This window comes from Cetorhinus maximus, chromosome 19 (genome assembly GCF_964194155.1).
Source record: "Cetorhinus maximus chromosome 19, sCetMax3.hap1.1, whole genome shotgun sequence".
NCBI classification, from domain to species: Eukaryota; Metazoa; Chordata; class Chondrichthyes; order Lamniformes; family Cetorhinidae; genus Cetorhinus; species Cetorhinus maximus.
The window spans coordinates 62,608,309-62,621,427 of NC_135897.1; the positions used below are offsets into that span (position 1 = coordinate 62,608,309).

The window sequence follows — 13,119 nt, forward strand, 5'->3', positions numbered from 1 at the left end:
ACTCCCTCCATACTACACTGAAATGTCAACCTAAAAATTACAAACTTAAATCCAATGGATCTTAAACTTGAAACCTACAAGCCAACTCAGAAGTGAAAGTGCTACAAACTTAGCCATTGTGAAATCAATGAACCTTCACATAAAAAGTCAAAGTTTTCCAATGCTCTCCTACAATGTTGCATGCAAAGGAAAACAAGAATAGCAGGTATCAATAATGGCAAACATTACAGGCAATTCACCTCTGCGCTTTATTTCAGGCAGGGTGAGAACTCAAAATATCCACGCAGGACAATACCTTTCCCAATCATGACGTCCAGGCCCCTAAAAAGTTCAGCAACTAGAAATGGTTACAAACCACAAGTTCTTAAAAGAAAAACAATTTACTGGGAATAACAAGTGAGACTTGGGGTACTGCTTTAAATAACATTGCCTAAAGAGCGTCACTCCAAAGGCCAACTAGTGAGTTGACTTGCACAGCTTATCTTTCTTTTAATTTTAACCATTTTTTACAAATAAATCATTGATGTTAACATAAAATCCCATTTTAAACAAAGCAATCAACCTAGTATGCAGAGACAGTAATTATTGTTGTACGCTACAGGTCTGCATTCGAAGGTCATTTCACATCTGGAAACTGGATTCAAACCCAAGTCTAAATTTAAATCTAGAAGCACACTGGAACTCAAAGGCTCCATGATGTTCACTCCTTTAGGTGTCGGCACTCACCTCTAAAGCAGAAGGTTGTGGATTCAAGTCCCACACCAGCTCTTGAGCATATATACAAAAACATTCAAGGCTGACACTCCCTTGATTGCTGCACAAAGTCGCTTTCTTTCGGACATAATGTTAAACTGAGGCCCTGCCTGCCCTCGCAGGTGGACGTAAAAGGTCCCATAGCACTATTCTGAAGAGGAGCAGGAGAATTACCCCCAGTGCCCTGGTTCTCCCTTAAATCTACATAATTAAAAAATGCTGTCATTACTGTTTGAGAGAACTTGCTGCGTTGCCTACATTACAACAGTGACTACACTTCAAAAGTGCTTAAATGGCTGTAAAGCACTTTGGAACAGCCTGTGGCTATGAAAGGTACTAAATAAATGCAGGTCTTCCTTCCTATTCCCAATTCTTAATTTACAGTTGAAGGATGCTGAATAAGAATTGGGAATAGGAAGGAAGACTTGCATTTATTTAGTGCCTTTCAAAACAAACTACAGGATGTTTCGAAGTGCTTTACAGCCAACTAAGTGCTTTTGAAGTTGTAATGTAGGAAACGCTCCAAGTTCCCTCAAACAGCAATGACAAAGTTTTTTCAACTGTAAATTAAGAACATGGTTACAGAACACAAATGTTATCAACTTGCTCCTGTGCATCTCCTAGCTTAACTTAACAGTGGCATCACCTTGGAGCAGGCACCGCTTTCCACAACCAACTACAATTAATGTCTGGGAGAATAACAAGCACAAATGACATTTCTACACTGGTGGAATGGTGTGTCCTCTCAGACAGGCCAAGGTTAAAAGTCAGTTTGTTGAGTCACTTGCCAAATACTAGCACAGTAACATAAATCTTATGGGGTTAAAAAGGGGGGAGGATAATTGGACCAGGCTGAGCAAAGGGTGACAAACAGTGTCACCAATAGAGGCAGGTAATGGATCATTGATTAAATAGAACAGCAACTACAGACACAACTGGCCAAAGAGCAACAAGAACCAACTCTCAAATCAGTCAAAGGGAGGTGACAAGCAGACCACGCAACAACCATGATTTGCAGCAATGACCACAAACAACGTGGTGGGGCACACAATTCTTTTAGGCAGAGGTGAAGGAAAGCGTCTTCATACTGCTGAGGATAATTGGAAATCCAGTGACTACTCCCAGAGGTAGAAAGTCATGCAGTACTCAAGAGAGGCATATTCAAGATCTGTCTTACAATCACTTCTGCCTGTAATGTTGGGACGGGTGAATGTGTGACGAACACAATGCAACACACCACACTGTAAAGCTAACATAGTTCCACCTACAGGCTAAACTGGTACTACAGGCAATGCACTGGGTTTGTCCATAGGGGGCAAGGTCATTAAATTTTTAATGAAATGCATGCAACATGTACCAAATTTAATACACACACAATAATTAACTACATAAAAGGTGAATATCTTTGTCAAAAATACTCACATCTGATAATTCAATAACGGGTCAGCTGCAATGCTGGGCAATACGTGTTCCCTATAAAGCAGCAATCCCGCTCTAAATTGTTCCTACAAGCCAGCAGTCTTTCCATTAGAAGTCATGAGGAATTAATCCGTAGCTGAATAAATGTTCCTATTAAACAAACATTACTATTAACAGGGTGCAGTTAACTGGCATATACTGGCTCTATGTGACCACACATTTCATATTAGCATCTGGCTAAAATACAGTACATCAGGAAATGCATTTAAATGCTGACATCTTATTTCTTGAAACCACAAAGCTAAGCCAGCACACTATATTTAAGACGCTTATGACAGAGTATTTATTAAAATTGAAAAAGGAATTAGAATTATTAGTATTATTGCAACCCTGCCGAATAGACATGTTAGAATTTAATTAGCACTATTGCCAAGTAAGGTCACCATTTTGAATCCAAACGTGCAGTAAGCTGTAGCTGTGTGGTCGAATCCACCTGCAATCTGAGCCAGTTTCCTAAACAGCATATGGTACAGTTACACATGACTGGCACGCCATGTAAACTGATGATAGGACCTTTTGTAAAAAAAAAGCACTTTAAGTGACAGTATTCATTAATCCCTAATGACAGTCAATTAAAATTCAAGAATCCAGCACTGTAGCAACTTCATGTATTCACTGCAGAAAGAACGATTAGTGGTCCAACACTGGTTTAATATACACTGAAAATACAAAAATTTACTTGAGGCTTATACAACAATTGCAGGTCGTTTTGAATATTATGTTTGATCAAGAGAATTAGCTTTCAAGAGTAATTGAGCATTGCCTATGAGGGAACCAAATTATTTGTATATTGTCATTAACCACATGACACTTACACTAGGTGCCATCGTTTTGAAAACTAATTCAAACTCATTACACAAGCTTAATCGATTGATAAGGCCCAGCACAAGTTGTGCTCTATATCAAGAGAGAAGCTGATCAGGGATAATGGAGCATGTAATATAATATAAAATCATAAATGTATTTTTGTTGCAAAACCAGTATAGCTTGTTACATATAATAACTCCACCCAGAGTGCACTTCCTCAGATTTAATTTTCCTTACAAGTATCAAAGAGCTCCAGGTGAATAACTAATCAATAAGTATCTACAGGGCATTTCTACAACAACTGCTAGAAAGGAAACCCCACTAGAGAGATAGGAGGAAGCTAGATAAACCACATGGAACCCAGTTACCAGGGTCCTGAATCCCAGAAACAACATAAATCATGGTACATTTTCCTTTCCTATTTACTCCAGTCCAGAAGCTACATGCATACAATTTGAAGCGACTTACAACGAAACAAAACCCATACAGTTGATGCCAAAGGGCTAGAGGCAATGCTTGTGTATTAATACAATTAGCCATTACTACATAAAACAAGTGCAACAAGCTGTGACCAAATTAATTAAAAGTTGCAGCTGTCAAATAATCAATAGTAAACAACTTTTATTTGCATCTCAACTATTAATTCAACACCCTTAGAGGTGGCAGAGGAGGAACATACCAACATGTAAAAACAGACAGGAAAATATATCAAGTGGTCCATTCAGTCGTTCCCATACAATTGTGATGTTGGATAAGACATGACAAGAGACTCCTTACCCGCAGGTACCGTGTAGTCTCTTGGGAGACATGAAAAAACAGATCCAAAAAGGCTGGAAAATTCCTCTCCAATCCCTCTGGGCAATCTAAACTAGTCCAGCAGGAAATGCTGCAACTGATTCACCATTTAAAACAAAATAATGCACTAAGATACAAAGTGTTATTTCAATCAACTGAATATTTAAATACAGCTTCCCAACTCAATGCCTCTACACTACGAGAGCTATTAAGTAACCATTTTATCAGGTGGTCACCTGTTGGTGGGGGCAGGTTGAGGTTGTTGAGGGGGAGGGGGGTTAAAGTCTATTAGGAAAGACAAAAGTACCTACATTCAAAGCTTTAGCCTACGTGACGTGAATCAGTTGTTCCAAAGTGGGCCATCTTCCTACCCATCTTCGAACGCAGTACTGATAAGCAATGTGACGAGGACTTGATTAACAAAAAGAACTCATCTCTGAAAAGCACATCAGCAGAACAGGTGATCTGCTGGCAGAACTCATTTTTTGTTATATAATAATTGGACAGTAGGAGCAGACTGAATGGACACGAGATTCACATTCCCAGCAATACTTTTCCCTCAGTCAGGGCAGAAGAAAACTGCTAACAGTGGGAGCTACATGGAAATCTAGTACACTGAAATTTCACACAAACATATTCACAACTATGTTAACCAGTGCTTCAGAGGCCAGGTGACATTTGACATTGGCCTAGTATGGTCCAGAGCCCAGGCACAACCATTTTACTGCATTATTTTTAAATGTACAAACCTCTGTCCATCTGCAAAAATTCCTCAGGTTGGAAATGCACCAAATTATACTGTACCAGACAAGTTGTTGCATCATTTTCCCATATTTTGTCCTCCAATGATTAACTCATCAAATGCAGTAGTTTGTCAAGAGCTAAGCATTCCAGAACATGCACAGTATAACTAACAGAAGCTACCATAGCTTAGTGCACAAATGTACCGTCTGATGTGGCACAATGACATAGACCAGAAAATCTCCATTGGTTTTTGCTGAATCGGCTGATCTTAGTCAGGGCATAAAACTGGCATAAGTGAATTTTGGAAGGGGGAAGTAGAAAAAAAAAATCCAAGTAGAGACTTGATCACTACCGCAAAGTTCAAATGCATTGTTTTGGAGGGGGTGGGGTCAAGACATGATCAAGCTCAGCAACAATTCTGCTCAATATATATGTGAACTTGACAGCAACAAACACCAAAGTCACCAAGTTAATGGAGGGCTGCCCAGCTCCCCTTCTATTGAAGCGTGGCATCTTCAGAATTTTTGCTAATTAAGATATGTTTGCTGCACCACATTTTGCAACCATTAGATCTAGCAGTTTGGTGTCAAGTCAGGTGGTGACCAATTTTAGGCAGATGACACACAACTTGGAACTATTATGAACTCTGAGGAGGATAGTGATAAACTTCAAGGGGACATAGGCTGGTGGAATGGGCAGACAAATGGTAGTTGAATTTTAATGCAGAGAAGTGGAAGCGATTCATTTTAGTAGGAAGGAGCAAGGCAATAAAACAATTGGTGCAATTCAAAAGGAGGGGCCTGAGGGTATTTGTGCACAGATAGTTGAAGGTGGCGGGACAGGTTGAGAAAGCAATTAATAAAGCATACAGGATCCTGGGCTTAATGGGCATAGAGAACAAAAGTAAGTTATGATAACCCTGCATAAAACACTGGTTGGATCACATCTGGAGAACCATGTCCAGTTCTGGGCATCACACATTAGGAATGATGTGATGGCCTTAAGGAGAATGCAGGAAGATTTGACAATGGTTCCAGAGATTGGGGGACTTCAGTTACATAGATTGGAGAAGCTAGGGCTGTTCTTCTTAGAGGAGAGAAGATTAAGAGATTTGATAAAGGTGTTCAAAATTAAGGGATCTGGACAGAGTAGATAGGAAGAAATTGTTCCATTGGCATAAGGAGCAAGAACAAGGAGGACATAGATTTAAGGTGACTGGCAAAAGAAACGACAGTAACATGAGGAAAAGCTTTTATGAAGTGAGTGGCTCAGATCTGGAATCCGTTGCTCAAGAGCGTAAAGAAGGGAGATTCAATCAAAGCCTTCAAAAGACAACTGGCTAATTATTTTGAGAGAAACAATTTGCAGGGTTATGGGGAAAGGACAAGCGCGTGAGATTAGATGACAAAAACCAGCACGGACACAATGGGCCAATGACCCCCTTCTGTGCTGTGACCATTCTAAGAGGCTTTTATTCTCACATGGGGTGTGGGTAGACCAGCATTTATTGTCTACTCCTAATTGCCCTTGAGGTGGTGGTAAGCCACCTTCTAGAACCGCTGATGTCCATGTGATGTAGATACATTCACAGTGCTGTTACGAAGGGAGTTTTATAAATAAGGTTAACATGCACTTATTGGACAAGGCTCAACCAGAGCCACTAGATGGAGCACTATATCTGGAAGAAAACTTGCAGACTCAATCCCACCCTACAGAAATGCAAATCGTGTTGGCAAATCAGTCACTTGCAGCAGCTGTATAGTACTCAACTCAGATCATTCCACATCCCAGTTGAAGCAACATTTTATACAGAGGAAGATTCACTAAAGGAAAAAGGGGCTCTGTGCCAAACAATAAAATTTCAATTCAGTATATCTTTATGTTGTACCTACTATTCCTTTACAATTTTCCCCCATGTCAAATTTATGAGCAGTTCATACCAAATAAGATCATTTTCAAAGTTCTCCTTTCAGCAATCATAAAATTCCATAATTAGCACATTCACATGACTGACATACAAAATGGCAGAGTTTAGCCTATTATCAAGTCTGATTAAATTATATAAATGCCAAATTATTTACATCATTAGCCTAGTGATACTAAAAAAAATCAAGATTTCTAAAATGGAAGCAATATAATCTCCAAGTGTGCTGTCTCAGCTGTAATATTGTGTACAATTGTGAACGACATTTCAGGAAGGATGTCAAGGTCTTGGAGGAAGCAAAGAAGGCTAACCAGGATGATATTTGAGATGAGAAACTTCAGTTATTTGGAGAGATCGGAGAAGCTAGGAATGTTCTGAAAGCAGATGGGCAAATGAAGACCTAATAAGAGGTATTCAAAATTATACAGGGTTCCCTGTTCGCTGTTTCCTTTGGCAAGTGGGTCACTAGCTAGAGGTCACATTTAAAATAATTGGCAAAAAAAAACTAGGAGAAATTTTCTCAGGGTTAAGATCTGGAACACACGACACCTATTTTTATATAGCATCTTTAACATAATAAAATGTGCCTAGGTACTTCTTCACAGGGGCATTATAAAATAAAACATGGCTCTGAGCCACAAAGGGAGATATTAGGGCAGATGACCAAAAGTTTTGTTTTTAAGGAGTGCCTTAAAGGAAGAAAGCGCAGTACAGAGGCAAAGAGGTTTAGGGAAAGAATTCCAAAGCTCAGAATGTAGGCAACTGAAGACCGTGGTGGAGGCAATTAAAATTGTGGATGCTTAAGAGGCCAGAATAACATGAATTCAGATATCTCAAGATGGTTGTGGGGCTGGAGGAGATTACAGAGATAGAGAGGAGGGAGGCTATGGAGGGATTTGAAAACAAGGGTGAGAATTTTAAAATCAAGATATTGCTTGACTGGGAGCCCATGTAGATCAGCAAGCGCCAGGATGATAATTGAACGGGGCTTGGTGCAAGTTAGGACATGGGCAGAATTTTGGATGACCTCAAGTTTAGAAGGTTGAATGTGAGAGAGCAGCCAGCAGTGTGTTGCAATAGTCAAATCTAGCAGGAAAAAAGCCAAGTATTAAGGTTTCAGCAGATGAACTGAGACAGGAGTTGGGTGATATTACAGAGGTGGAAATAGGCGGTCTTCGTGATGGCACAGATGTGCAGTCAGAAGCTCATCACTGGGTTAAATATCACTCCAAGGTTGTGACTAGTCCGAGTTAGCCTTACACAGATGCCAGGGTGAAGGATGGGGTAAACGGATAGTGAATGGAATTGGGGTCCGAAAACAAAGGCTTTGGTCTTCCTAATATTTAATTGGAGGGAATCTATGCTCACCCAGAAACGGCTACTAAATAAGTAATGTGATAATTTAGCAACAGTGGAAGAATCAAGAGAGATGGTGGTGAGGTAAAGCTGGGTGCCATCAGCATACATGTGAAAGCTAACCCCGTGTCTCCAGATGATGTCACCTAGGGGCAGTATGTAGATGAGACATAGGAGCTGGGGCTAGGATAGATCTTTGGGGGGGACACCAAAAGTAAAAGTGCAGGAGCAGGAACAGAAGCCATTGCAAGTGGTACTCTGGCTATGGTTAAACAGATAAGAATGAAACCAACACAGTTCCCCCCTCTCAGCTGGATGACAATGGAAAGGCACTGGAGAAGGATGGAGTGGTCAACTGTGTTGACTACAACTCGAGAAGGATGAGTGTGACTTTGATAAAGGCTGTTTCAGTACTGTAGCAAGAGCAGAAATCTGATTGCAGAAATTCAAACGTGGAGATCTAGGAAAGCCAGGCACTGATTTGGGAGGCAACATCATGTTCATGAGCTACCTGAAAAGCTGGCAGAAGCAGATTTCACAGGAGCTTCCACAAGGAAACTAGACATGTATTTGAAGAGAACTAATTTGCAGGGTTATGTGACTAAATTGGACAGATTTTGCAAACAGCTGTCATAAGTTCGACAGACTGAAAGGCCTCTGTCTGTCAACTAAGATTCAGAGAGTCTATATTAAGTACGAGGGTCTGATGTAATTGACTTCTCATACAAATCATATTAACAGCTAGAAAGGCAAGCATTCAAAACAAAAATACATGCCAAACTTTAAAGCTGTATCTCCCAAATTAACAATTCTTTAAACAATCGTAATGCAAGAATACAACTCACATTAAAACTCAAGTTTTTGGAAGCCAATTCAACCTCACCTGTCATATCAATGGAGTTGAACTCAAGTGTGCCAAAAGAAACACTATTTTGCTTCTAACTATATTCACATTGATTCTGAATATAAAAAAGTATTTTACATGAAGTTTATTCAATCTACATCCAGTTCAATAAAGCAGTTAATTCCACCATAATAGGATTAATTTGACAGAGACCATAATTTCTGCTAAATTTCAACTGAAAAGAATTAAAAAGCCACAGTCAATGCATTTGAAAATAATGCAAACACCATTAACTACACCTTGCCAAACCACTTGCTAAGTGTGGTTGAATCACATGGCCTTTCCTCAGCAAATTACCATGGGGCCTTTTACTAGATTTTGTTACCGAGTAGCAATGCAAATCAAACTTATTCCTAGAATTTAGACACAGACGCTTAATGGATTTATTAATGCTACTAGCCACATGAAAGGCAAAGTATTTTAAAGATGTCACATCTACAATTTAATGCTTTCATAACAGCACAGAGACTATCAAAATGCATCATAAAGCCATCCAACTAATCAAATTGTCTTTACGAGGTGGCTTATTTTACTCTCATACCAGCCTTCCAGAAAAAAATATTTTGTACTAGACCAGAGCAATTGCTAACAGCTGTACATTAGAAGTAACTGCCTTTATACTGTTCAAATATCTGGTGCATCATCTAGTCAGTCATCCACATTTTTATACAAAAATCTGGCCTAAAGTTTATTGGTATAATGCAGGAGACCAGCGTACATTAATTACTTCACTGGAGAACATTTGACACCAAATATGAATAAAAATCAAACTATAGATTATTATAGGCAAGTTTTTCTTCTCAAAATGCAAGGCCACATTAAATGCAAACAACTCCATTTCAATATAGACTCAATTTCATAGTCAATAATCTAACAAACCAGCTAACAACCATTACTGTATTCTATCCAGTCATTTCCAATCTTTCCTATAAAGCCTAGAAATTGTTACTGCCACATCCAAAATAGTTCAGATTACACCAACGCATACAACTGATCAAAACAGAAAAGGCGTCTGCATTAATAATCTGATGTCTATAGATACGATCAGTTATTGCCATTTCTCTACCGGACACAGAACATTCTCTCATGCATATGGTAGCAGACGATTATTAGACCTTACAGCCTGTTACTGCAGTGCAGAGAGAAACCCACAAATTGTAATGAACACCAAAAACCACACCCACTGACAGAGAGCAGCACTGAGCCCATGTGGACTATGCCGATAAGTTAACAGCCTATGTACATGCCATCGACATTTGCCGCATGCGTTCAATTCATGTAATTTTGTTATATACGAAGTGTTTTAAACCTCCACATATTCGCACCCTTACAGTTTTTATGCACGATATCAACACCGAATCAAACATATCACAGCATTCATTTCAAACTTTAAACATGAAATGAGTACATGCTCAATCTTAATTACTAAATTCCGCCTGACAACTTACTAAAGCTATGTTCCGTTAGGTTTTTTAATTGAATATAATTCACTTTGTACTATTTCAGTGCCAGGATCAAATCAGTTGATAAATCAGAGCAAGGCGGCCGAACTCAAATACCCAATAACGAGGCCAAGTATTTCATCGTTTTGGGCGAAACTTTGCATTATTTCGAAAAGCAAGATGCCATAAAACAACTATACATCAGCAATTCATTAGATGTTTTGCCAGCAGTAAACGAACATTTCGGTCGTTAAATTCACATTCACTGGCTTCCTTGTTCTGCGCTTCGAAATTAAGTTTAATCTCAGATGAACCTAACAGCTTACTCTCTCCCCCGATAAACCTCCTGCACCCAAAAACACATCTACAAATCTTGGCTTCAAACTGAAGGAGAAAAAAAATCGAGGAACCGAATGGGAACTTTCCAAAGCTTGCCATACGTGTCCATATACAACCATTATTTTTTTTAAGAAAAGTCTACCAATAAATTTGTTCCTGCCCTGAGTAATACAGCATTACGCCACTGTTCAAGTTGCTACTTACTAAAACGCACTTCCCAAAAATGGTTAAAACTTTATTACACTTCCGTTTTAAAAACCGAGCCCTCACTTTTAAAAAAAACCGGTCACATGGCGATCTTTCCCCAGTGCTGTGAGAATATCTATATATAGTTAAAGATTATGGAAGAGTTTGCAGCAGCGGAGTGCATGATGTTTGTGCAGTAGGAGCCGGCAGCACCCAGTGTGTGGGGAGGTGACAGTGACTCACTCACTTGCGCCATGCCTCTCAGACCCAACCACCAGCCGCACATGGTTCCTCGTTTACCGGCTTTTTCCCTCCTCCTCCTCCTCCAGCACAAACGTGTCAGTTTAGGCTCAGGCTGCAAACGCAGCAACTCCCGACAGCCGCCACACACGCACAAGATATGGGGGATGGGGTGGGGGGGCAAATATTAATACTCATATCTCCAATATAGAGTTAGTCAAAGCCGGCTCACAAAGCACCCCCACACCTCCTTTCTTGAGCCCGGGGCGGGGGCTACATTCCACCCTGAACAGCCGCACAGCTCCCATATGGTCAGCATGAACCCCCCCCCTCCCCTCCCTTCCCTTCACGCCGTACACACGGGGTAATAGCCGGCTCGTTTCAGTCTGTCCATGTCCCCCCTCCTCCCCCCCACCGCCCCTCACCACCCACCCAAAAAAAAAACTTCAACATGAGACGGGAGACTTTTTGTGGAGACGCTGGGGCCTCCTCTCCCTGGCCGGGGAGTAAGGCCGGGAAGCCTGCTGAGTCTCAGCTTTCCCCCCAGGATCAGGGTGTGTGAGACTGGGGCCCGGGGCCCGGGGCCGCCGCCGCCGCCACTCGATGCCTGTCCCCCCGGTTTGGGGGTAAGGCTGTGGCCTGCCCGGGTGGCGCCGGCCGCCGGCTTGAAGCGATGCCGATATTCCCAAAAATCGGAGAAGGGGGGGGGTGGTTAGGGTGGTGCTGGTGGGGGGGGGGGAATGGCGGGAGATACCGAGGCCGCTCTCCCCCAAAACCTCACCCCCATTTCAGTTACAGAGAGCCCGGGGCAGCGGGCTCGCTCCATCCCCGAACCTCCTCCTGCCGCCCTGGCCCCAGCCGCCAGTCTCAGCAGAAACACGTCAGGCCGCCCTTACCCGGGAAGGACTGGGCTCCTCCTCAAGGTGTAATGTTGTTGTTTTTCCTTCCTCCCTTCTTCTGGTCCTGCGAATCACAAAAATAAAACAATCAGGCCAAAGCTCAGAGGGCACGGCAGCCGGCGGGCTGCTCAGCAGCGAGTCGTTGCAGTCTCCATGCCGAGGATGGAGACGGATAATAAAAGGCGGCCCAGTAATGGCGTACCTTCGTCCTCAGTCCGCACAGCCGGACGATCGGCTACTTTCGGAGATTTCCGCCTCTAGGGTTCCGGAAAGGACACGTGACACCGCCAGGGAGAGGGCAGCAGCGCTTCACTCCTGATCATAAGCAGCAATATTTATTATTGTTACAATAGCACATCCTATTCAAAGCATTAATATACGGTGCAGCCGTTTTTTTAAACTCACGCTGAAGTTCAACGTAACAATTTTGCAACGAGCAATTACCAACTTTTCTCAAGAACCACCCCAAAGTACTTCACGTCCAATGAATGACTTTGAGTTGCAACCGTTGGCATGTACAGGCACACATAAGGTCCCACGAAAGAGCATTGAAATTAAGAACAGATTATTTGGTTTTTGCACATATGTTACTCTGCGTGGAGAGCTCCCGAGTAACCCAGCAGGAAGACTCAGTTGAGTAGCATGCAAATGTCAGCCTGGGTTACCTGCTCAAGTCTTAGTAGAAGATTTGAGCCTACAAACTCAGGTGAAAGTGTTAAATTATCAAATGAGCTAAGCTAATATAAACAAATATGAATATAAATTCTGAAACCTCTTGCTATAACACAAAATATAACAGGAGAGAGTACTAATGCTATTTCATATACATATTTCATTTTCAAAGTCTCTTGCAGCATGCAATAATTGTGAGCTGAGAGGGTGGGAAGGCAAACTGTTCCCAAGCCAGTAGATGTGCAACACAAATTGTTTTCTCTCCTTCTCTGTGGATAGGAAATAGCCCCAATCTGCCCTTCCCCTAATGATAGAGATGAGATTCGGAACATGACCTGTGAGATTTTACAGGTGCGAAAGTCCACATACTACTGTTGTATACAACAGTATATTGAGTAAAGGTGCATGACACCCCTTCCACCTCATATAGAGTACTTTGGAATCATATGTCTTTCAAAATGCATCAGAAGATATTATCTTTTACAATTCCATCTTTCAGACAACTCAGCAACCTTTGTAGCAAAGCCTGCATGATACAATATAGCTACTATGAGCCATTCAATAGTATCATACAAGCAA

General features: G+C 41.3%; 1 protein-coding gene across 6 annotated transcripts in view; it reads right to left on the minus strand.

The window, feature by feature from the left end:
• Positions 1-12,036, minus strand: part of LOC144693845 (eukaryotic translation initiation factor 4 gamma 1-like) — a 122,902-nt gene extending 110,866 nt beyond the window's left edge. For 2 of the 6 annotated variants that reach the window (XM_078563934.1, XM_078563936.1), the window contains exon 1: positions 11,866-11,961. The gene's annotated coding sequence lies outside the window, so the exon portion shown is untranslated. Of the gene's footprint in view, positions 1-2,175; positions 2,323-11,865 lie in introns of those variants that run through there. The other 4 variants (XM_078563935.1, XM_078563933.1, XM_078563939.1 and 1 more) reach the window with 3 other exon arrangements.
• Positions 12,037-13,119: the final 1,083 nt, after the last annotated feature.